Genomic DNA, 23,289 nt, shown 5'->3' on the forward strand with positions numbered 1-23,289 from the left:
GATTCAGTTCCTGGCTTTCCATATATACAGATATATTCCATGCCATATGCTAAATATTTTTTAATCCTCTAACAAATTACTATTTCAGTTAGGAAGCACAGTAATGAAATTATTGTATTAACATTCATCCTTGAACTGAAATAGACTTGTTTCCCAAAAAAGCAAGAAGTATTTTATGTCTACTTCAAATGCCTATCATTATAAAGAGGGTTGAATAATTTTTAGGGCTGGATGAACAGTTGCACTGATACTCCTAGAAAGTGAATTTTAAGTTTGCACACTTGAAAGCTCACACCAGAGAAATTATAATTTGTGTGAAATGACATAATATATGGGATGGTAAGAATCCCAAATCTCTCAAACTCTTGACACAGAGGCAGTTAAGAAAGCCAGACAAGAGTCTGCATCCTTCACAACTACAGCCAGGCACGCACACACAATTACTTCACAGCATTTTTACACTTAAACTCTGTACTCAGAAAAAAATCCTGTAGAAACCTATTTTTTCCCATCAATATTACCTTTGGAAAGGCCTATGTCACCTGGAAAGGTAAACCTGTAGCAGTTTATAAAATTTTCTGATGCTGTTTTCTGGTACCACTCATCAATTTTCTTCACTCTGTAAAAGATTCAGTGCTACAATGACTACTGCAAGGTCTCCCCTTAGCAAGAGTACAAAGTGGTATGACAATGCAAAATGTGCAACTATCTCTATTTCACATTATTGCGCATGATGTACTATGCATTGCAAAGCCATGGCCCTATTGCAGACAGTGGAAATTTGGCGAAATTTAGTGATTTTTTCTTCACAAACCTTGAACAGTTTGAATATACAGTGTCTTTTAGGACCTTAACAATCATTTGTTAACAGTGATTTGAAACTGAATTACTGTGTTTTAAATATCTTGTTCAAAATTTACAAGTAAATAATAAATACAATAAAAATTCCTTTTATAACCAACTTCCAATAAGTGGGAGAAAATTATGTTCTTTCAGAAGTGAGCAGATAGGGATTTTGCAAACTACTGAGCTGCCTTTATTTATTTATAACTTCCAAGATGCTTTTCAACTTATTTCTAGACAATTTTCAGAGTTTGAAATGATAGCTCAGTACTTATGATCAGTCACAGAAAACAAAATCCAGCAAATATACTTTTCTGATGCATGCTCTCTAGGCTGAAGCCAAATTACCACAGAGTTTAATTTATAAACGATTTTCATCTCTTAACAACATCATTAAATTAAATTCTGTTTCCTGTACATGGATTGAGTAGGAAGGAGAGGGAGGAGATATGGGTAGTAAGTAATCCAATTTGTTAGTAAACCCCACAAATTTTAATATGAGGATCAGAGAACAGCCACTGAAATAATTTCTAATTTGTCACATTGTTATTGCACTGTTTTCTATTTCCACTCATAGTAGGTCCTACTTTGTGAATTCACATTTTAAAATCATTTTCTTCTTTGCCATATGACTCAGTGAGACTCAGTTACCAAAGATAGAAAGATATCTGACACAACAATAAGAAGAATTTAGTAATGAGTATTTTATTTCTTGGTAACTGTATCTAATGTTTTTTTCTGAATTGAAATGAACAGCTCTAAGGGCCCTTATAAGTATGACAAGAAGTGGAATGTGTTAATGTACATATCTGTACTAGAGAACCAGAACACTCTTTTACTGTATGCTTACAGCTATTACCTGGTGTGTTATGCCTATTAGAACTTTTACTAAAGACAACAGTTTCATCTTTGAAAAAAAAACCTTCCTGTTTTTCTTTATTAGCCACGTCTTTATAATCAAGAATACAGATTCAAGCCTTTAAAGGTCTTTTCTGGTTTTTTCCCTCATTAAAAGTCATTGATACCAAGCTTGAAATAAATACATTAATTTTAAACCAAAATTAGTCCAAATGTAAACACTTTCTGAAAATAAGACAGCTGCTGACTTTTGTCGTATGTTCAGATACACCATTCCCCTGTGCATCCCTGACAAATTCCTTGGATGAAAAACAGCTGTTATCCTAAGAAAATGGATTTTGGCACCTTTCTGTTCTTTCACCCCTTGCCTATACCACATTGGAGATCTACAGTTTCCTTTTTTGAGTGAGACTAGCAGAAAATGTGACTGTAGCAGGTAGTAGCAGATCTGATATATTTGGTTCCAGTTAAGTACTCTCTTTAGAGACATTTACCTGACATTTTTTGATTCAAGAGTCTCAAAAGCCATGAGAGGTTCACAGAAGGAAGTAGTGAAATAGTAGCTATTCAAGATTCTGAGATTATTAGCAGTCCACTTTTACAGAGGAGTGAGCTGGGAAAAGATAGGAAGGCATGGGACAATAAACAGCAGGGACACAACAGACACAGGCACACTGGATACACTCAAATCTCTGGAACAAAATGGGTTTCATACAAGAGGGCTGAAAGAGCTGGCTATTGTGATTTTTGAATTCAACTGTCTGTCATCTGCAAAGAACTATGGTGATGATGGGGAAGTGTCTGACTAGTAAAAATTAGAAAAAGAAGTCAAATGTTATGACAATTTTGTCTTTAGAAAAGGCAAAGTAGCCCATATGGGCCCAAGAAATGAACTGATCGGCATCATGTCAGCCTCTAAAAAGGTCACAAAAGATTTAGATTCTATTCCAAGTACATGAAGGATAACTGTTTCTGGCACAGATTTACAAAGAGCTTGACAAAGACAAAAGCTTTCTGCTATGAAACAAATTATTACGTTGATGAGGAGACATTGGTGGACATATTCTATCTTGTTATTAATAAAGCTTTAACAGCATTCCCATTTGAAAATTGAGAAAACACAAACCTGGCTTTGGAAAAATGAACTACTAGATTAATTGAAAATTGGCTGTTCTGCCAGGCACGAATAGTAGTGATTATTGGCTTGATTTTGGCTGACATCCTGCAGCAATCAGAGGGTTCCAGAGGCCAATATTTTGCCCCATATGTATTCAACATCTTCATCAGTCGCTTAGGTAATGGCATAGAGTGTACCCACACACAAATTTGTAGATGATTATAAACTGAGGGGAATTGTTGGCACAGAATTTCAGCCCAGAGGGAATTAAAAAAAATTTGAGGTGTGGTCAACAAAACCTTCCTGATTTGTGTTAAGACAAGGTTCAAAGTCAGAAACTATGACGGAAACTCCTGTACATTTTTACAGACTAGGAACTAACAACCAAATAGTCTCAGTACTGGGAAGAACTTTTACTGTTTTGCATGACCATATTTTGGTAGCTGGGGGATGTAGGGGGGATTTTTGTGAGAAGCTGCCAGAAGCTTCTCCCACGTCTGGCAGAGCCAATGGTACTGGCCCTAGAATGGATGCACCACTGGCCAAGGTCAAGCCAATCAGGAATGAATGGTAGTAACACCTCTTTGATAACATATGTGAGAAGGGAAAAAAAGTTAAAGTGCAGATGTAATTGTGGACAGAGAATGCGAAAGGAACAACTCTGCAGACACCAAGGTCAGTGAAGGAAGAGGGAGAGGAGGTGCTTCAGGCACCATAGCTGAGACTTCCCTGCAGCCCATGGTGGAGATGATGGTGAAGCAGCTGCAGCCCTTCAGGCCATGGAAGTCAATAGGAGTGCAGAGATCCACCTGCATCCTACTGAGGAGATCCATGTCACGGTGAGTGGATGACTGAAAGGAGGCTGTGGTCCCATCGGAAGCCTTTGCTGGAGGAGGCTCCTGGCAGGGACCAGAGCTGTTCCAACAGATATAAAATCTAAGGGAAGGTAGGGTGAAGACATGCCCACCTCATGCTTTGGCTTAAGTACCATTTGGCTTTCCTGGGTCCTTTCCCCAGGTGGGACTTCCAGTCATTTGGCCACTCAGGAGTTGGGTTAAGGGGTCCAGGGTTGGGGTGTGGAGGATTTCGTCTGGTGCGCCCGTGATTGGCGGGCACTGCAGGGCTGAGATACAAGGTGTCTAGGGATGTATGGAGCCATGCATCATCTCAACAGGGCAAGACTTGAGTTGCCCCTTTCCCCACACAAGCACCTGAAAGGTTTTGAGCCAGCAATCTCCTCCAGCCTTTCACATGGGGGTAACATGCTTTTAAGATTTAGTTTACTTCTCATTATTCTGCTCTGATTTTGCTGGTAATAAATTCAATTAATATCGCCAAGTTCACTCTGTTTATCCCATGAGAGTATTTGGTGAGTGATCTCTTCCAATCTTTAACTCACAAACCCTTTGCTATATTTTCTGTCCCCTGTCCAGTTGTGGAGGGGAGTGATAGAGTGGCTTTGTTGGGTACCTGGCATCCAGGCAGGATCAACCCACCCCAGAGCTTAAAGATTATAGTGAACCCTTGATGAAACAATGCAGTGTCATTGCATGGAAGGCAAACAGTGCATTGGTCTGTGTTGAGATGAATATGGCTAAAAGATCAAGGAAAGCTGCTGTCATTCTCTATCTGGCATTGGTGAAGTTACACCCAGAGTATGGCACAGAGTTTTGCCTTCCATCCATTTCAAGAAGAGTATAGAGAAACTAGAGAAGTTCAGCACAGGGCTTCTGTTATAAGCAGGGACCCAGAGCACACGTGCTGAGAAGGGAGGATGAGGGAACAGTTGCTCAATACAGAAAAGAGAAGAGTGAGGGGAAATCTAGTAAATGTCTATGGCCATTTGAAGGACGGCTACAAAGGCAACAGAACTACACTCTTCATAGTAGCACCAAAAAACATAACAAAACAAAGTTACCATAAATTATGTCTTTGATATTTTAGGCTGGAAAAGAAGTTATTAATAGTGTAGTGCAATTGCCAGCATAACACAGCATTGGAACTTGTTGCCTAGGGAGGTCAAGAGACTTCTGTTCTTGGAAATTTCCAATGCTCTGCTGCACACAGTCATTGCTGACCTGGCCTGTTATTTGCAACAGTCCCCTTTCAAATAGAAAGTTGTACTAGATGACCTCCAGAGTTACTAAGTCTTGCTCTTTTATTGCAAATCTTAGCAATTTTTATAGGTTAGTGAAGACCTTCGATCAAGATCATAAGAGAAACCCAGATTTAATTAAAAAGAAAAAAAAATATATAAAGAAAACAACCAAACTAACCAACCAAAACAAAAAAAAACCACCAAAATTCAAACCTGTGGAGAACGTTCATGCAAAACAAAGCCAAAAAAAAGGAACCAAAACATAGATAATATTTATAAAGAAGCCCACCTGACAAATGTTCTGATATTTCAGATATTCTCCTGGTATTTAGGAGCCTTACCCATGTTCTGTGAAATCCAAAATCCTATTTATGCAAATATAATGCAGTATGCAAGATTTTATTCTGGCACAAAAGTGCTTCAGAAACAGACAAGAAAAAGAATAATTATTTAAGGTGATTTTGTGTGTTAACTTTTAGTCATATATAAACAAATTATTTTTTGCATGTTGTCTATACAATGAAATTCATACATAATATGAGAGTTTGCAAGAAAAGCAGCAGCATCCTATGATGTTTAGAGGTCTTAAAAGAAAGAATAAGGCAACATAAATCTGTCACCTAATCAAGTGCATTGTAAAAAAGAAATTTAAAAAAAAGTGTTAGTATCACCCAACAACACTATTCTCTTACCTCATTATTATAAAACTTCTTCTGAGATCTAAAATGATTGAATAAACATGTTCCTTCACCTTGTAGGATGCAGTTGCACATGCAAGCACATTGCACCAGAGCTCAGGATTTGCCCCAAGTAGTTAAAAATGTGGAGCAGTACTTTGATATTTTTCTTAAGTCCGAGGTCATCAGACTTATCCAAAATAAGGTATAGTGGTAGTAGATGGAATTGCTCTTGATTCTGCCTGCTCCTTTCCAGATAATTTGTTTCCAGGAGCAAGCAAGCACCAAGATTCCTGGGCTCATAAAAACAGACATCATCAGCCTTGCGCAAAGCCTAAGCAAGGAACATTCTGACATGCCACTGCACTTCTGTTTTCCAAAACTCCCTTTAGCAACTTTAGTTGACATCCACCTTTTTTGGATGGCTGCCCACCACAAGATGTGCAGTAGGGTTTATATGACTTTGCATTGTGTAGAACTAGGGTGCAATAAATAAACTCTGTTTTCCTGCTTTTCAATCTACACACAGCATTCAGTAAGTATTACCTTGGATACCTTTCTAATATATATTTCTGGCAAAATGACAAATGATGCAAATAGAAAATCAAATCCTGATGGTTAGTCTGAAGCCTGAAATTTCTTTCCCATAGAAGCAGCTTGAATGGGAGTGTTTCCAGAGGTTTTGGCAAATTTTGGCTGCTAACGTAAATTTCTAAGTACAGTAATAAAGAAAATTTGAAACTGAAGACTGGCAGAGTGATTGCTTGCTGTTTGGCTTCCTGTGGTTGCAATCAGAAATGACTTAATAAAGCAGCTGTGGTTCAGGCTGTGTTTCACAATTTCAGTTTTATCCATGAAGCAACAACATTATACTTGTCTGTTAAATTCCATTCCCTCATCTGCTCCTTGTTGCAACTTTGTTTTACTCTCTTCTTTAAGACACAGAATGGAAAGAGGATTATTGAAATTCAGAGAGGCAGTGTCAGTGTCAGATGAACATTAAGGGACCTTATCACCGGTCTGTGATCCAACATGGACCAATTCTGCTGACTTCTACCAGCTGTGAAATAGACCATGCCGTACAACTGAGAATCTGCACAGTGTGAGCAACAGAAGAGTGCAACCAGCTTGACCTACAAGCCAAGATTGCTGGTATTCAACAGTCTGGAGCTGCAATATGTGAGATATATGTGATATGTACTACACCCATTAGGGGAAAAATTACAGCTCTTGTCACAGCCCCATAGAACATCTTGGGTTGGAAGGGATCTCTAAAGATCACCTACTCTTAACACTCCTGCCGTCATCAGGAATGTCTTTCACTTGATCAGGCTGATCCACTAGATCCAGTCTGGCCTTGAACGCTTCCAGGGATGGGGGATCATCTTTTGAGCATGAAAAGATTAATTTCACAGTTTCTTTAGTTTTTAGAAAATTTGATGGAAAGAAAGGCCAAGGGGTAAAAATACAAACTTTTCAAGGAAAAAGTCAAGTTAGAAACATATGGAAATTTATTATATGTAAATATTAAATAAAGGCAATGAAAATACTTCAAATGGATAGCAGATTAATATAATGCAGAATGTTAAATATGCATGCTAAGAATCTCATTTTATGAGAAAATTTCTCTCAGTTGCTCTGCACAAGGTATTTTATTCTGGAAAAAATCTGTACATCGAAATATAAACAATTCCCTTTTTTGTTATAAAGAAAATATATTCAAGGTAATAATTTCCAGTTTTATAAGAAGAGTTAGCAAATCATGACTCCCATTGCTGCAACTGGTACTATAAGCTGTTAAGAATCAAAATCGCTCTCTGCTACACTGATGGAAATTTTTTTCCAAAGATTGATGTACAATATCCTACATTTACTGTTTCCACTTTACAGTGTTTAAAAATAAGATATTAAGCCCCAGCTATGTCACTGTAACCCTGCTTTTACACGCCATGTTAATGCAATTGTCAGTAAATATCTCTTGTACCTTATTAAAACATTTACAGAACAGGTGATTCTCTGAAAGGAGCTAAATCAACAATGTCACCTGATCCTGAATCAATGCTCGTGAGCTGTGCCAGTGTGCCAAAACAGCAGCCCACTGCTACTAGTTTTAAATACATGAAAAAACATTTGGAAATTGTCCAATTAATTTCCTGAGAATCCAAAAGCCTGAAGAAATCTTCTATTTTCAGATATACTTACAGAATTTAATGTCTCCCTGGAGAGAGACACAACACCATGCCTCCTTACAAACCTGTGTAGGCTATATTTCAGTTCTGTCAGGGGAAAAAAATGTTAGACCTTACTGTGCTCAGTTATCCAAGGTATTTTTTCTCTTTTTTTTTCCATCACAGCAGCAATAACTCCTAATGACTTCCATATCAATAATCGGAGAACTCAAAAATCATGAAGCATCCCCTGATTCAGTAAATCTATTACTATTAATATAACATACAAAGTCCTATTCATTAAAAAAAAAAAAAAAGAAAGAGGGAATTTTTGTATACTCTTCCATAATTGATTTGAAAGTGTCTTTCATCTTGGAGCTGCACAGTGTTCTTCCCAATTCTACTTTTGGTTCACTCTTTCAAGAAGTGTTAGGTAGGACCTTTTTATCCTTTCATTGAAGATTCTGGTGTCTTTGAAAGAGGCTATTTTAAAGAAATGAATAAAACACATACCAAATATTTTTGTAGTTACCACCCTTTCTGCTGGTAATTTCTCTGTTTCTGTGCAAAGAAAGGATTTGCCATGTTCTTAAAATCTAATGCAACTCCAGGTGGTTCACATGAACAACTCTTTAGAACCCTAGTTGTTTGTTTCATTAGAGTTTTGCTTTAAGGCACTTCATATATTTGCAGCTTCCTTCATTTCCAAAGTTAAATGGCAATGGTTAACTTTTATTTGGATTCAAAGATAGATGGAATCCATCCTGGAGCTAAGATTTGGATTTTGAAATTAACAAATTATTGCAATTCAGTAAAATGTATTTAGTGCAAATCAACCTTTGGCACAAATATTCAGTGAAAAATGCTATGGTAATCAATGTTATTTAAGTACCAGGGATATATATCTCAGCACATTGTGTTCTTGTAAAACATAATGAGGGCACTGGTGGATGCATTATATACAGAGGAAGAGTGTTTTCTCAAAAAACCCCAATCAACCAACAACCAACCAACCAAATTATTTGGCATACTGTTTTTGAAGATTGGGTGATCTGGTTCTTTTCTTTCCCTCCCCTTGTTGCACTGATTGGCACCAGCTAACAGGAATCAAGGGTTGTTTTTTGTTGTTTTTCCCCTCACCATGTAGAACTTGATAAGCTGTACTGCTAAGAAGTTTCATTGATTTCTATTGCTTGGAAGCTTTTCTGGACTAATAATACATTAAAATCTATATAACATGGAAAATGACAAGCATTTTGACCACAATAACTAACACTCACTATAGACTCAGTCCTCCTATGAATAGGAAATCATGTGAATTTTGTACCTACTTCAGTGCCCTCCAGACTCATTTATTAAAAATCATAATATCATACCTTGGTCTTCTTACTCTACTCTTAGACATGTCTAGCTCCTGAACTTAAATAATTTTCAGAATTTTTGTAATGCTCTCAAGTGTTTGAGTCTTTTTACAATAATAGCTATCTATTTTTCTCAGAGTGTACTCTGGTAAACTTGTACTTAAACTGGTACAAGTTTAAGTTTGTAAAATTTTCTTCAGATTGGTTATTCCTAAATATTGTGTAGATTTTTTGCTTCATTTTGTGAGGTTATCATGTTAAGAGCTGTATAATATAGAAAAATGTCAAGGATTTTGTCTAAAATAATTAGCAGTCTTTATGAACATAGGCACCAAGACAAATAAAGGAGGATTTTTTTCTTCATTTTTCATTTATTATCTAGTCTTCTGAGGAGGCTATACCCCCTATTTAAAATCCGAAAATATCTACTTTGTACTGAACTGGGTGTAGTATGTATATTTAAATAACGGATATTAAAAACATGAATTACAACCTAACCCTTTAGCTTTATTATTTTTTTAAATGCAATAATTTCCAACAAGTTACAATTCTTATGTGGGATCAATTTTTCACAGCAGGGATTTTATCGTTCTAGATAAGCCACCCACATATGAAAGCAAAAAACCACAGACACACACGATTCATTTTGTGTTTATGGCTTTGACCATTTTGAACATGAGCATTTCCCCTTTTAGTACATCTCATATTTTGGCAATGGAGAAGGTATCAGTGATAAAAATGGACACTTATAACTGTCCAGAGAAGGTTAAAACACTACTGAAATTGCTCACATTTCTCATAGATTGTTTTACTTATTTACTTATTTACTTGCTTATTTTTTTCCATTAACTTTAAATCCAATACATTACTAAGATGAAGGTAGCAGTCTTTCTTAATTTGTAGTCAAAAGCAACAAAGCACACTCTGATACACACACATCTCAGACAGCTAATGGAAAGAGAAATGAAGGACACGAGAACAGTCCCCAGCAGTGTTAAATGAAGGTGCAGTGAGAGCAGTCTCAGAAGGGCTTGCCCCCTCTGTTTATTTTAGATGGACAAAGAGCAAGTACTGCATGTCAATTGCAACATCTCTATACACGGAAATAGTGACTCGCCAGGGCTTTTTAGCTTTTTAGAAGCAAAAACCATCATAAAGCTGTCTCTGGTTGATTCCTATGGACAGCCTGTCCACATTCTTGAGTGTGCTTTATGGATCACATGTTCTCATCTGCTTTGGAAGGAGAATCAATTAACACACAAGTGTAAACCAAAGCACAGTAAATGCAATTGGAGGTTTGCTTCAAAACAATGATGAAACTTTCAACTGGAGCCCTCTCATACATTAAGAAATCCTTGTGCAAATGCAGCAAAGCTGACAATAATGTACAACAGCCCTGTCATAAGGGGGTCTCTTTTAAACTCATTGTTTGTCATGTTTAACAAGAACTGCCAATTGTAAAGTTATTATTTTCAGCTGAATACACAGGGAAGATTTGAATTCAGATAAGAAAATTTCTTCTCCACCTTCATGGCTACAAAGATGGCCTAGCGATGAGAAAGGTCTCAATTTGTTATTAGGTGCAGAAAGAATTCCCACTCTATTAAAGACACATTCCTTCCTCTCTGATGCTCCTTAAGGTTTTCCCATTACAGAAGACTAATATAACAGCGTTAAAAGACTTGGGTTTGAAGTTATTTGAAGGAGAAAGGTGCAACCAGTCCTCACTGAGTCAGTCCTAGCAGATTCAGTTGTGATACCTGTTCAGGGAGTTTTAGGGTTCTCTAGAACTCATGCTTTCATGTTGCCAGTCAATAGTAAGCTAACTCTTGAATTAATTGCGGTATTGAGATACTAGTGCTATCAATCCTACAGGTAGATGGCAATGTCTTGCTAAGAATGAAACTTCTTTCCATCCAGTTTTGGCTCATTTCCCAGAGCACTGCTCAGTGTAATTTCTTGCCATTTTCTCTCAATATTTTCTTTAGAACACAACACTCCAGTGTTTGTTTTCACAAAATCAAATTGAATAACAATTAATAAATCATCATGGGCAGTGGTCCAGTGCCCCAGTGCCCTGGTATATATTAGGAGGCACTCCAGCATGAACTGTGTGTATAATTTAGGCTCACCTTTGATTTTTCAGAAAAATGGTCCAGCCAAAATATTAAAATTTGAAGTAAAGCACCAGACTTCTGCTGAAATATCTAAGTACAGCTTTCATGCTTAAGATCTATTTGAAAAACTGTCTTACTTATGCCAAGTCCTATTGATATCACAAGGGCAAAAAGTACTTTACACCTTCTGGAAGTTGTTAGTTCTTACAAGATTAAGCCAATGATACAGAGTATGATGGTAAGATGGAATATGACTGCAAATCTGGCACCTGAAATTCCTTTATAAATGAATGGACTTCCTCTAGTTTGGAAGCTCAACCTATTTTTTGCTTTCCTTTCAAATATTTCAAGTTTCTAAGCAAATATTACTGTTCTAGCAGTAAAATTTCTCTTCACAACAGCATCAGGAAAGAGAATCACAAACCTGAAAAAAATTAGTTTGGGCAAATTAGGGATGAAATACATATCTATGCAATGCAACATATCAGTCATCACCTTTTTCTTATTCATTCACTTAAAAAAAGCTCCAGAACTAAATTTAGACATGCAATTTGTAAGCCAGATTTTCCAAAGTACTGAGCATTTAACAGCTCCCATAAATTCTTGCAGGGGTTGCTGAATTCTTGGTACTTGAAAGTATTCAAAACCATATATCACTATCTAAAAAAATATTTGGAAACCTAGCCTCACACATCTTTTTCGAAAAATTGTATTCTCCAGCTGAATGCATCATGGGTTGATGCAGTCTTGATTTTCTTAATTGTAAGGAATAAATAATCAAATAATTGTTAACTGAGAAGTCAATACAAATTTATATTTCAGGAGTGCATCAGGCATCTAGAACTTGAAAAATGCATTCTTTTCTCTCTTTCTGGAAACAGCTATTGAAACAAGAGTACTGGAAGTACCATTTTGTAGTTTTAAAACATGATTCAGTTTGGTTGTGTGTTAATTTTTTGGTGTGTGGTTTTTTTTCCCCCCAAACTTATACATGTTACAGTTTTCTAATTCACTTTGGAAAAGAGTGATCATTTCTTAGGGACATTTGGTTATATTATAAATGGTTTTGAATTACGATATTCTGAAGCCTTAGTAATTGTCACTGAAAAGATAACACCTCTCCCCTCAGGCATATATTGATTTGATCTTACATATTCAAATATACTTCATTTCACTTTCCATAGAAAAAATAAGGTAGAGAAAAGCTCACCATCCCATCGTGAAAGGCTTGTCAATGTTGTCTGAATATATGACTTATTTTCTAGTAAAAAATAATTTTTCAAAATAAATAATGAGAAACTTCTATCTTGGTTTTTATAGAGCTTAATGACTTCATAGCTATTTCTTTCAACATCTACAATTTTCAGTTCAAATAATTTTCATTTTATTTCTATTTATTTATATATTTTTTTTTTCATACTAAAGCTCTTGGAAGACAAGGAAGAACCCTTGACAAGAAAAACCCACTGAATCTTCAACGAGCAATGAATTCACAATAGTTTTTACTGTATGCCAAAATTCTTAGGAAATTCATGAAAGAAATTTCATGGGAAGGGAGAAAAATAAAAAAGTAGAACTTTAACATTTTAAATGTGATGCAGAAAAATTCTGTTTCACATTGAAGTCCAGAATCTGTGCAGAAGATTCTGTTATTTCTAAGAATTTTACTGGCAAACATTACCTGTGGTATCCTGATAGTAATGAATCATTTCTGTATTTTCACATCTATTTCTAATGAGAACAGCAATCTTTTATGGCTATTTAAAGCCTGTAGATTTCCCCCAGAGTGATCCTATCCAAACATCCAGTGCTGTTGGTAATGGCTGTTTCCTCTCACTAAAGACTTAAGAGGCAGTCTCCTCAAGGACCACTACAAGGGATGACACATGAAAATTCTTCCTCCTCCACTCTCCTTCCACTGGTACCCTAGGGTCATTTTCAAGTTCTGTTTGGCTCGTACTATATTTTGGAACAGGAAACTTATGATTGATTTCAAATACAGAACTGTAGGCATCATGGCATAATGTGCTGCCACCAAGAAATAAATGTAATGAACTCAGAGTAAAAATGCAGATTAAGGAAATTATACTGCAAAATTATTCAAAGAATACTTCTAGGAACATTTATACTCCAGGCTTCTGTCCAAATGTCTCTTCTACACTTGCTCTGTCGGATTTGCCTCAAACTCATGCAGGGAAAACATTTAAAAATAGCATAGAAATGTAATAGTTCAAAAGTATACAAAATAATAGCTGTTCAGTGTTTTGATCACTGAGTTTCAAACTCATTTAATGAAAAAACTTGATTAAAAACCCCAAAAATAGATGCCTTTTTGGTCTTGTTTTTGTTTCTTTTTTCCTTAGACTGTTCTGAATTACGTTGTAAAATTTTATATCCTTTCAGAAAATAGACCCCTTCTGTAGAGTTTCATTTTAATGATATTCCAGACGCCTGTTACACAATTTAATAAATGCAGTTTCATAACCTCCCACTCTTTTGTGAAGAGTAATGTTGAATTATGAGGATATGAAAGATCTGTTAAGAAGAGAATTTTCAGGAGTGTTTTGCTGATATGGAAAGCTAATATATTCATTGAATTGCGGCATGTGAAAAGAAGAAAAATGAGAGAAAAAAGAGGTGCTAAATGAATGCTTTCTATACAGTCTGATGACTGTATTACATTGAAATAACTGAAATATTCATTTCTCATGAAAGTGTCTTAAATTGAGTGTCATGTCTTTAAACAAGCAAACAAAACTCAGTACTTCTTAAGAAATTAGAAAGAAAATAAGTATTTCTACTACAGCTAAAATTTTTCAGCCTATTCTTTCTTCTTTTTTTTATGTAGACCTATATTTTTCTTGAAAACAAAACACCAAAAGAGAAAAAGAGAAAGTACAGTTAACTATCTGAAGTAAAGATACACATTAAAATTACCTAGTCTTGCATTTAGTACATGCCAATAACTTTTGAAAGCAAAACTGATGCAAAAAGGTAACAAATAAAACTGGACTTCAAAATGTCTTTTTTACTTTTCTTCAGACAAGTATTTCATACATATCCAAGTTGAAATGAATACATAAGTCTGTGGAGATATGTCCCTCACTATTACTTGACAACACTAAAATGCAATCAAGGATCCTCTTTGGGGACTGCATTCCCATCAAAATGCTATTAAGCAATCAATTATTTAAAGCATGGCACATGACGTTGACATTCTTCATTATTTTATAAGAGTCATTAAACTTCAGGGTAACTACTGCATCTAATTATATTAATTATTGTTACCCAGAGAACACTGCTTTTCCCTTACAGCTCTCTGAATAATGCAAAACAAAGTACTTGTTGATACAGAACAAGATTTTTCAATTTGGACCAAAAACTATTTAGGTTCAAATAAACAAATATACAACTTGGGTATACTAGAGATATGTAGTTATCCATTTATGTTTTTAAGGAAAAGTTTCAGAAGCCACTGAAATTATGGGAAATCTTTCTCTTAATTGCTGTTGTTTTGCATCCAATATTGCATGATATCTGTTCTGATCAGTTTTGTGCTATTATCACTTATCTTTTCTTTTTATCTCTTGATGTTGATCTGACTTCGTCCAAAAATTGAAAAGGCTCACAATGTCAAATCTTGATCTCTCTTTAGCCAACAGTATGAGTTCAACTCTTTCTGTTGAAGCTGTTATTTGAGGACCAGAGAATAAATGGTTAAAATTTAAAAATATCAACCTTCTTCTTCAAAGAGACCTCAAAACAGTCATTTTTTAAATTTCCTTGCACCTTCTCCCTTTATTAGCTATATTCCTGTTTATATAATTAACTGTCACAATGTCCTTTTTTTCCCCCCCATAACATTACATTAGGAGCCCAAGATCAACTACTGATCCTTTAAAACCTCCAAGTCTTAAGTTTCTAGGCTCTAGTCTCCAGCCTTCTGGCCTGACCTGCAATTATTTCTTTTCCTTTTCGGAGGCGAGATACCCACCAAAGCTGCTCTATCACTCCACTCCTTAGCTAGGAGGGGAGATAAAATATGAGGAAAAGTTCATAAGTTGAGATACTGAGAGGAAGAGGTCACTATCACGGGCAGAACAGACTTGGAGAAATTAGAGTCATAGAATCATAGAATATCCTGAGCTGGAACAGACCCACAAGGATCATCAAAGTATATCTCCTGGCCCTGAACAAGATAACCCCAAGAATCACACCCTGGGCCTGAGAGTGTTGTTCAAATATTTCTTGAACTCTTGCAGGCTTGGTGCTATGATCACCTCCCTGGGTACCCTTCCCCTCAAGGGAAAGGACCTTTTCCTAATATCCAACCTAAACCTCCCCTGACAAAACTTCAGGCCAATCCTTTGGGTCCTGTTGCTGGTCACCACAGAGAAGAGATCAGTGTCTGCCCCCCCTCTTCCCTCACAAGGAAACTGTAAGACCACAATGAGGTCTCCCCTTAGTTTCCTCTTCTCTAGGCTGAACAGACCAAGTGACCTCAGCAGCTCTTTTTGTAGCTTCCCCTCTTCACCTCCAGTTCCCCACCTTGCCCTCTAGTTGAATTTATTATGAGGCAAAATTAGAGCAGGATAATGAGAAGAAAAACAAATCCTTAAAACACACCATCCAGGTTTAACTTAATTTTTGATTCTCTGCTTTCTCCTCCATGCAGCAGCACAGGGAGACAGGAAACAGAGATTACAGTTCATCACATATTGTTTCTACTGCTGCTTCCTCCTCCAGAAGAGGAGTCCTTCCCCTGATCCATTGCGGGTCCCTTCCACAAGGTGCAGTCCTTCAAAAATAGATTTCCCCAGCCCCCACTGCTCAATCCAGCCAGCAAACTTTCTCTAGCATGGTCTCCTCTCTCCATGGGTCCACAGCTCCTGCCAGAAGCTTGCTCCAGTGCAGGCTTCTCATGGGATCACAACCTCCATTCATGCACCCACCTGCTCTGGCACAGGACTCCTCCATGGGCTGCAGGTCCATCTGTGCTCCCCATGAACCTCCATGGGCTGCAGGGGGACAGATGCCTCACCACAGTCTTCATCATGGGCTACAGGGGAATATTTGCTGTGGAACCTGGAGAACCTCCTCCTTCTAAACTGTCCTTTGTGTCTGCAGAGCTGTTCGTCTCACATGTTCACACGCCTCATTTCTCCTGCCACAATTACTTTTTTTCCCTTCTTCACTATGTTATCAGAGAGGCATTACTACCATCACTGATGGGCTTGGCCTTGGCCAGCAGTGGGTCCATCCCAGAGTCACTTGTCATTGACTCTGCTGGATATGGGGGGAGCTTCTGCCATCTTCTCACAGAAGCCACCCCTGCAGCACCTCCTCCCCATCCCCTACGAAAAACCTGGACTGCAAACTCAGTACACTATCTGAAAAGGTTCTTTAAATTCAAATACTTTTAGGAGATTGGACTAAACTCATGCTATTAGATCTGTATGGTCTTGTCTCCAACTCTCTATCCCTACTTTCCTTGTTTCACCTACACCGCTGTGTATATATGCTTGGTAATGTTCTACCCAATTTAATGATTTTTTAACCTTTTTGACTAGTGCTATATTCACTCCAAGTAGTTATGAAAATTTTAATAGTAGTCTGGTGCAATTTTCCATGGAGACAGCTATAAGATGTACTGTTAAATGAAAAGACTTCATCAACAAGTGTGCCTGAGATCATCAGCAAGCCATCCTTAATCAACTGAGGGCATGTCTTAGTGGTGATTAAGGAGTGTTGATCCCCAGGAAAAAAGCCACACACATGTAAGTGGACTTGTTTCTTTATGGTGCTCCATTGCAATTTTTCTTTTACCTGTAAATTTTATCACCCTTTTTCATTTATTGGCCAGGACTTACTTATATCAGCTCAAGCCTTCCTGTTTTTTAAGAGCAAGCCATATACTTGTCCAGCAGTGTTTGGAGTCACCCAGAACTACAGAAAAATGAGGACAACCTGCTTTATGTATTCTTAGCCAGCTCCTTAAAACACTTAGAACCAAGAATTTCAAGGCCTCTGATTTGATTTTCTCTCTAGGGAAGAAATGGGAAACTGGATAAATATGAAGGCCAACCATGCAGGACCACCAAACATAGACAGTAAGGGGAAAATAACAGCAAGTTGCATTACATGATACATGGGTCTCTGAATGATTGGTGGATTTCTTCTTCCCTGAGTAACGAAGAAAAACAAGCCCAGAGTCAGTAAGCTTAAGTTCACTAAAAAAGGAAATATATTTCCACCCAACTTTCCTTCTAGGGAAGCACAGTTTGAGAGACTTGGCATAGAGAGCTTTATCATCTACCAGTTGTTATTCCTGAAATGAAGACAGCAAGAATGAAAGGAATAAAATCCCCTTGAGTCATGAGGAAAATATAGAAGCAACACTGATTGCATTTTCAATAATCTGTGTAAATACATAATAAGACTTTTTGATGATATTTACAGAGTGAAATCTAATGAAAAATAAATGGGAGGTGATCACAATCTATTTATAGAGAAGCTACAAGGAGAATAAAGGACTAACTTAATCATACACATAATTTACAGCAAGTTATTCACTCAACTGTCTCTTTCTATATAGTGCTGTTTCTGTTTTCCATGGTAGTTTAGACTGAACAGTCACAGCTGTCTCTTCTTCTTTTAATATTAATAGAGAGGGAGCTCTTCTGGAGACATGGTGCCTGATCCAAGCACAAATAGTTTATGGCCATGTATGATGTAGGTGGCATGTTGTTTTTATAAACACTCCAGTAAAATCATAAGGTATTTGAAGACAGAGTGGGCTATTGTGGCTGTTTGTATTTATTCTTTTGAATTACTTTAATCTCTGGAAGGTTTTAGGTTTATTAGGTTTTGGCTGAATTTTTATACACTGCTTTTAGTTTTGAGTCAGAAAGGAAGCATAGCTAGAAGGTGTAACTGGAATCAGTTTCAGTCTTCTCTTAGTCCTTCTTTAACTAGACCAGTTCCAAGATCATCTCAACACTTCCGTATTTTGAATATCACCTGGAAAAGAATACTCTTTTTTTTTTTTAACCTTGTATCAAGGAAAGAACAATTACAGTCCATGCTCCCATGGACTTTTTAAATTTTATTTTTAAAACAGCTGTCTTAAGAAGAAGACTAAGTAGCCCCTTAAAACTGAGTAACAGTTCACAATCAGTACAAGTGGGCAGGAAACAAGAAAACCTCCATTATCAAGTAGGATTTCACTGCAGTAGAGCTTAGATTTTTTTATTCAAACCCATTTAGGAAGGTTCTTCAATTTTGTTCATATGTCCTCTAAGCTAAATTCTAATACTGTCAGAATGTATGAATAAAGTAATACTAATTAAACACTCTTCATGTAAATTTTTCACTCAGCTGAAACATTAGTCTTTAAATTCATTTTTGCAAACAGATTGAAAATTTTCCCTGTTGAGTTGCATTGCACCAGCCTGACTCTCAAATCTGTTGTATAGTGAATGGCTTCAAATATACTGGCAGTGTTATCTAATAAATGCATATTAATTCAAATAAATAACAGATGTTTTACTTCCCTCTGCTTACTGAGCAATTTGAGCAATCAACCTTTTTCACATGAAAATTACAAGATGTGGAATTAAATTTAAATCTATAGTGCATCTAAATTCCAACTTTAATAGAAGGCTGATTCCAAAAGCCACAGGGAAAAAAGAACCATCCATAACCTCTGCCTTCCCCCAAAAAAAACTCCAGAAAACAAACCCAAACCAACAAAAAAACCTTTATTAGCTGCAATTCATATTTAATGCATTTTTTCCCTTAGGAAGCCACATACTCTTGTTGTTCTAATATCTTAGCAAACATTCATTTATTAAGATCTCTGCAAGTCACACTGCCAGAAATTGGTACAAACCAATTTTTCATTAAATGTTCAGTTCATTCTCACTCCTTGCAGTGCCCAGTCTTCATATAGTTCACATAATTAAGTATTTGTCAAGTTTGCATTTCCAAGACTTTGAGTTAAATACAAGTTTAGCTGAGACACACAATCCACAGTTTGGATTAAAGTTATTTTTAACCTGTGAGGTAATACTATTTTAACCAATAAATCTAACAACTGCATACAGTTATACAGTTATACACCTAAAATAATGCAGTGCATAAAAAAATTAAATATAATGCATTTAGCATATATTTTATATTTCAGAGTAATTGTATCTTTGTGGTACTCTTTCAGGACATGTCTTATCCCTTTTACATTCTGGCAGTAAGACTTCATAGGATTTTTATGCTTTCAGTAGGTTTGTCATCACCAAATTCTGCCTGCCAGAATTTCATTTAACCTCAGACTCTATTAAGACTAGACACACATGCTTCTTTATATGCATGCTCATGGGCTGTGATCAGCAACCCTGCTTAATGCCAAAGTACCATTTATTTTGAAGGTAATTTACTGTGATTTTAAAACAAAGTAAACTGCCCATCTTCCTTGAAATATTATCTTGTCATAGTAAATTAAGCCAGCTTTTGTTCCATAATCATTTTCTTTGCTAACACTTTGTCATCAAGAAAGTCCTGTCTACTCTGCTGCCTCTGTTTTCCCTCCATCATTCAGGCCAAGACCAGCACTGGATGTTCATCAGTGAATTTAACTAAAGCACTCAGAACCAGTAGCTTTTTCCTTAGCTAATTATCTAATTATCTAATTTTCTTAGCTAATTAACTTCTATTGGGGTGGGTGTGTGACATTTTTACCTACCTTCATCCTGCTTCACTGCGTCAGGTTCTATAGATATTATTGTAACAAAGATGTCCTAGCTCCCCAAATAAACTTATAGTTTGAAAAATCATTTTTGGTATTTCCAAATTTATCGATACCTAGTGATCTACATACCTTATTCTAAGTAAATATCAAATGTACTTAGAATTTTTCAAAAAAGTTGACAAGTTCTGAGGAAAATGTTGATTCCCGAGGAAAAAAAAAGACAAATTTAAAACAAACCAAAAAACACAAAAACCCTCCAGCAAACAAACAAACCAAAAAACACAAAACAAAGATACCTGAAAAAAATAAATATTTCTGTTTACCTAACTGGATTTAGGATATTCATTTTGAGGCATTAAAAAATTAATCCATTCCTACTCTACTAAATTACAAGGTGCGAGAATAGCATAACCATGTTGCATCCATGGATACAAAAGGACTACTACTAACTAATGAAAATACAATTTCCATGAAACTGTGTTCCATCTCAGAAAAGTATTTGTTTTGCCAGACTTTCAGACATTTGGCTAATAGAATACAGTTGCTTTTCAACAAGGACAGAGGTTCCCAAAATCATCTAAACCCTCATTTTTGCTCTGGTAAACCAAACTTGACAACCAGACAACAGTGAATCACAAAAATCCATATACCATTGAATCACAACAAAACATCACAAGAATTATCTAATACCTCCAGACACTGAGAGCCTAAGTTCATTGGTGGAAGCATTAGGACGCTAGACTAAAGTCTTTATAAAACAAATAGGCTTCTGAAAACTTGCTACTGAATCTGTATTTTCTGACTATGGCCTATCAGAAGATTTTCAGTGATTTGAATGTAAAATGTCACACATAATTAATGTATTGGTTTTCTTTTGCTAAGCCAATAGGGGAAGAAATTCTTCTCAATAAATTCCACATACTAAGCTCCAAATTGCCCTGACAACCTAAATCATACATTTCTGGTAAAACCTGTAAAATGTTTAGAGCTATGGGGCTTTTTGACAGTTATGAAAAGCACCAAATATTGATGACTGGAAAAAGTAATAGGTAATACAGATTAGGTCACAGTAAATTACCTCATGTTGCCATTAACCTTTCAGTTCTCAACTGCCTAATGGCCAAGATAGAATTCATTTATATTTTTAGTAGGAAGAAATATTAAATGGAGAGTATTAAATTTATGCCTCATTTCTATCATGAATGTAGATAAAAATAATGAGCAAATTAAATGCTCCTATTCACAATAGTGCTAAAATTTTCCCCCAAGTTTTTCTAGCTCTAAAATATCAATTATTTATTATATTTGAAATCAAATTTCAACTTTACGGGTAATAGAGGCTGTATTCCTTGAGCTGGCAAATGTGAAGTGTTTGACATGGGGTTTATGGTCTTATTGTTTCCAAGCAGAACTCTTATATTGAAGTTATTTCTTGGTCTAGTCATTTAACTGTGCTCAACTGAGAATTTCAGGGGTTTTGACATCTATTTTCTGATTCTATTGCAAGAATAGAATATCTACTTATTTTTACAATTTTAAATACAATACAAAACTATATATATTCTGTATAGAACAAAAAGTTAAATATACAATATGAAATCAGTTGAATCAGCCATGAGACAGTTAGAAGAATCTCCATTGGGAGAAGAACTTTATTTTGGTAATGTTCCCTGCAATATCAAATAAAAACATGAAAAAGCTCTGAAGCAAGATAAACTTGCAAAAGCTCTGTTATAGCTCAGCTGAGAACAGAAAAGCTCCTGAGAAAGCTTTTCCGATTGTTCTTTCCTTCCATTGAACCCTGGTGTTAAAGGTAGAACCCCTTATTTGGAAATGCTTTTTTCATAATGTGAAAACAGTCCAGTCACTATTGAACTTATCTGATGTGTAAAAATCTTTGTAACAAGGTTTATTTTAGGAGAGTTTATTTAGGGGGCAGTGGGGAACATAGGGTGGCACAAGAGTATGACAAGTAAAACTGAAGTCAAATCCTTCTCTTATGAAAGTAACTTAAGCAAGAGGCAATACAGACATAATTCTCGTCAAAATGTTTTATTTTTTAATGCAAAAATAAACACATTTAGCAAAAGAAATGGGTTTGAAACCTGCCTGAAATTAAGCTTCGCCTTAAGTTTCCTCAACTAGTATGTGGAGCAGGAACAAATACAAACCTCCAACCAGAAACAGGAAGATAGAAACAGGAGCTTAGGGCTAAAAGTAATATCCAAACTCCGGATGCATTGATATAGCCTACCCCTCTCCTTGCAGTCTGCTATCAAATTGGACATTCTATCCTAAGACTGAGAGAAGTACCCTAACAACACCATCAACTCTAACCTAACCTTGAGAAAAGCTATGCTTCCATGAGTCAGCAATTTTGAAAAACAGCTACATCATCCAAATAAATACTCACCAGTGCCAGCTGCAGTTAATCCCTGGCAGCTGCAGTTACTCCGTGCAGTCAATCCACGACAGGTTACCTTCAGTTTTATCCACGACTCGTCATGCCTTGAGGTCCCCTTGGAAGACATGTCGTAGTAGATCTACTTCATTTGCCTTTGGGGAGTGTTTATTCCTTGACTGACCAATCAACAGATGAGATATACTATCATTTCAAGGACTTTGCCTGAGGAATAAATCTGGAGAAACTTTTGTAAGTAGGATCTTTCCAGAAAATGAAGGTGGCAGCCTCAGTATTCCCTGGTTTTATTTGATTAGGTTTACCACAAGGGAGATTAAATATATCTTTTTTTCTAGAGTCTTAAGAACTGCAAACTTCATGTTATCATCTCTATAGCTTTGAAAATGCAAATGTAGAAAAAGATTAGCTAGTCATATAGATTTTTGCATTTCATACAGCACCGGATGATGTGAATTTCCTGGGTGATTACGGCACAGCCTCAAAATTCTCTGCATTGCAAAAGGATGACATTTTGTATGCACAACATATAGAACATTATTATTGTTAGTAACATGATATGAACCAGATTTACATGAAAAATCAGATGCCTTTTTTTTCTAATACTATCTTTCATGTAAATTTTATGAATGGAGACCCTTTCATATAACTATCTGTCTAGACTCTTTCCTGTTTTATGAAAGTTTATGACTTAAATGTCCCTGGGGTGAGCATATATTTTTCTCTCTAGACCGATGATTCTGAGCTAATCCATCCATCTCTGTAGTATATTATCTGAAGTGCACAGCTGCCACAAGACTTGCTCATCTGTTTTTCCTCATTACAGCTGCAAAATTGTAGTACCCTCTTTCTTCTCTAAGTTTCACTTAAATCATATATTTTGTTCTT

This window comes from Corvus brachyrhynchos, unplaced genomic scaffold (assembly GCF_000691975.1).
Source record: "Corvus brachyrhynchos isolate BGI_N302 unplaced genomic scaffold, ASM69197v1 scaffold9, whole genome shotgun sequence".
Taxonomy (NCBI): domain Eukaryota; kingdom Metazoa; phylum Chordata; class Aves; order Passeriformes; family Corvidae; genus Corvus; species Corvus brachyrhynchos.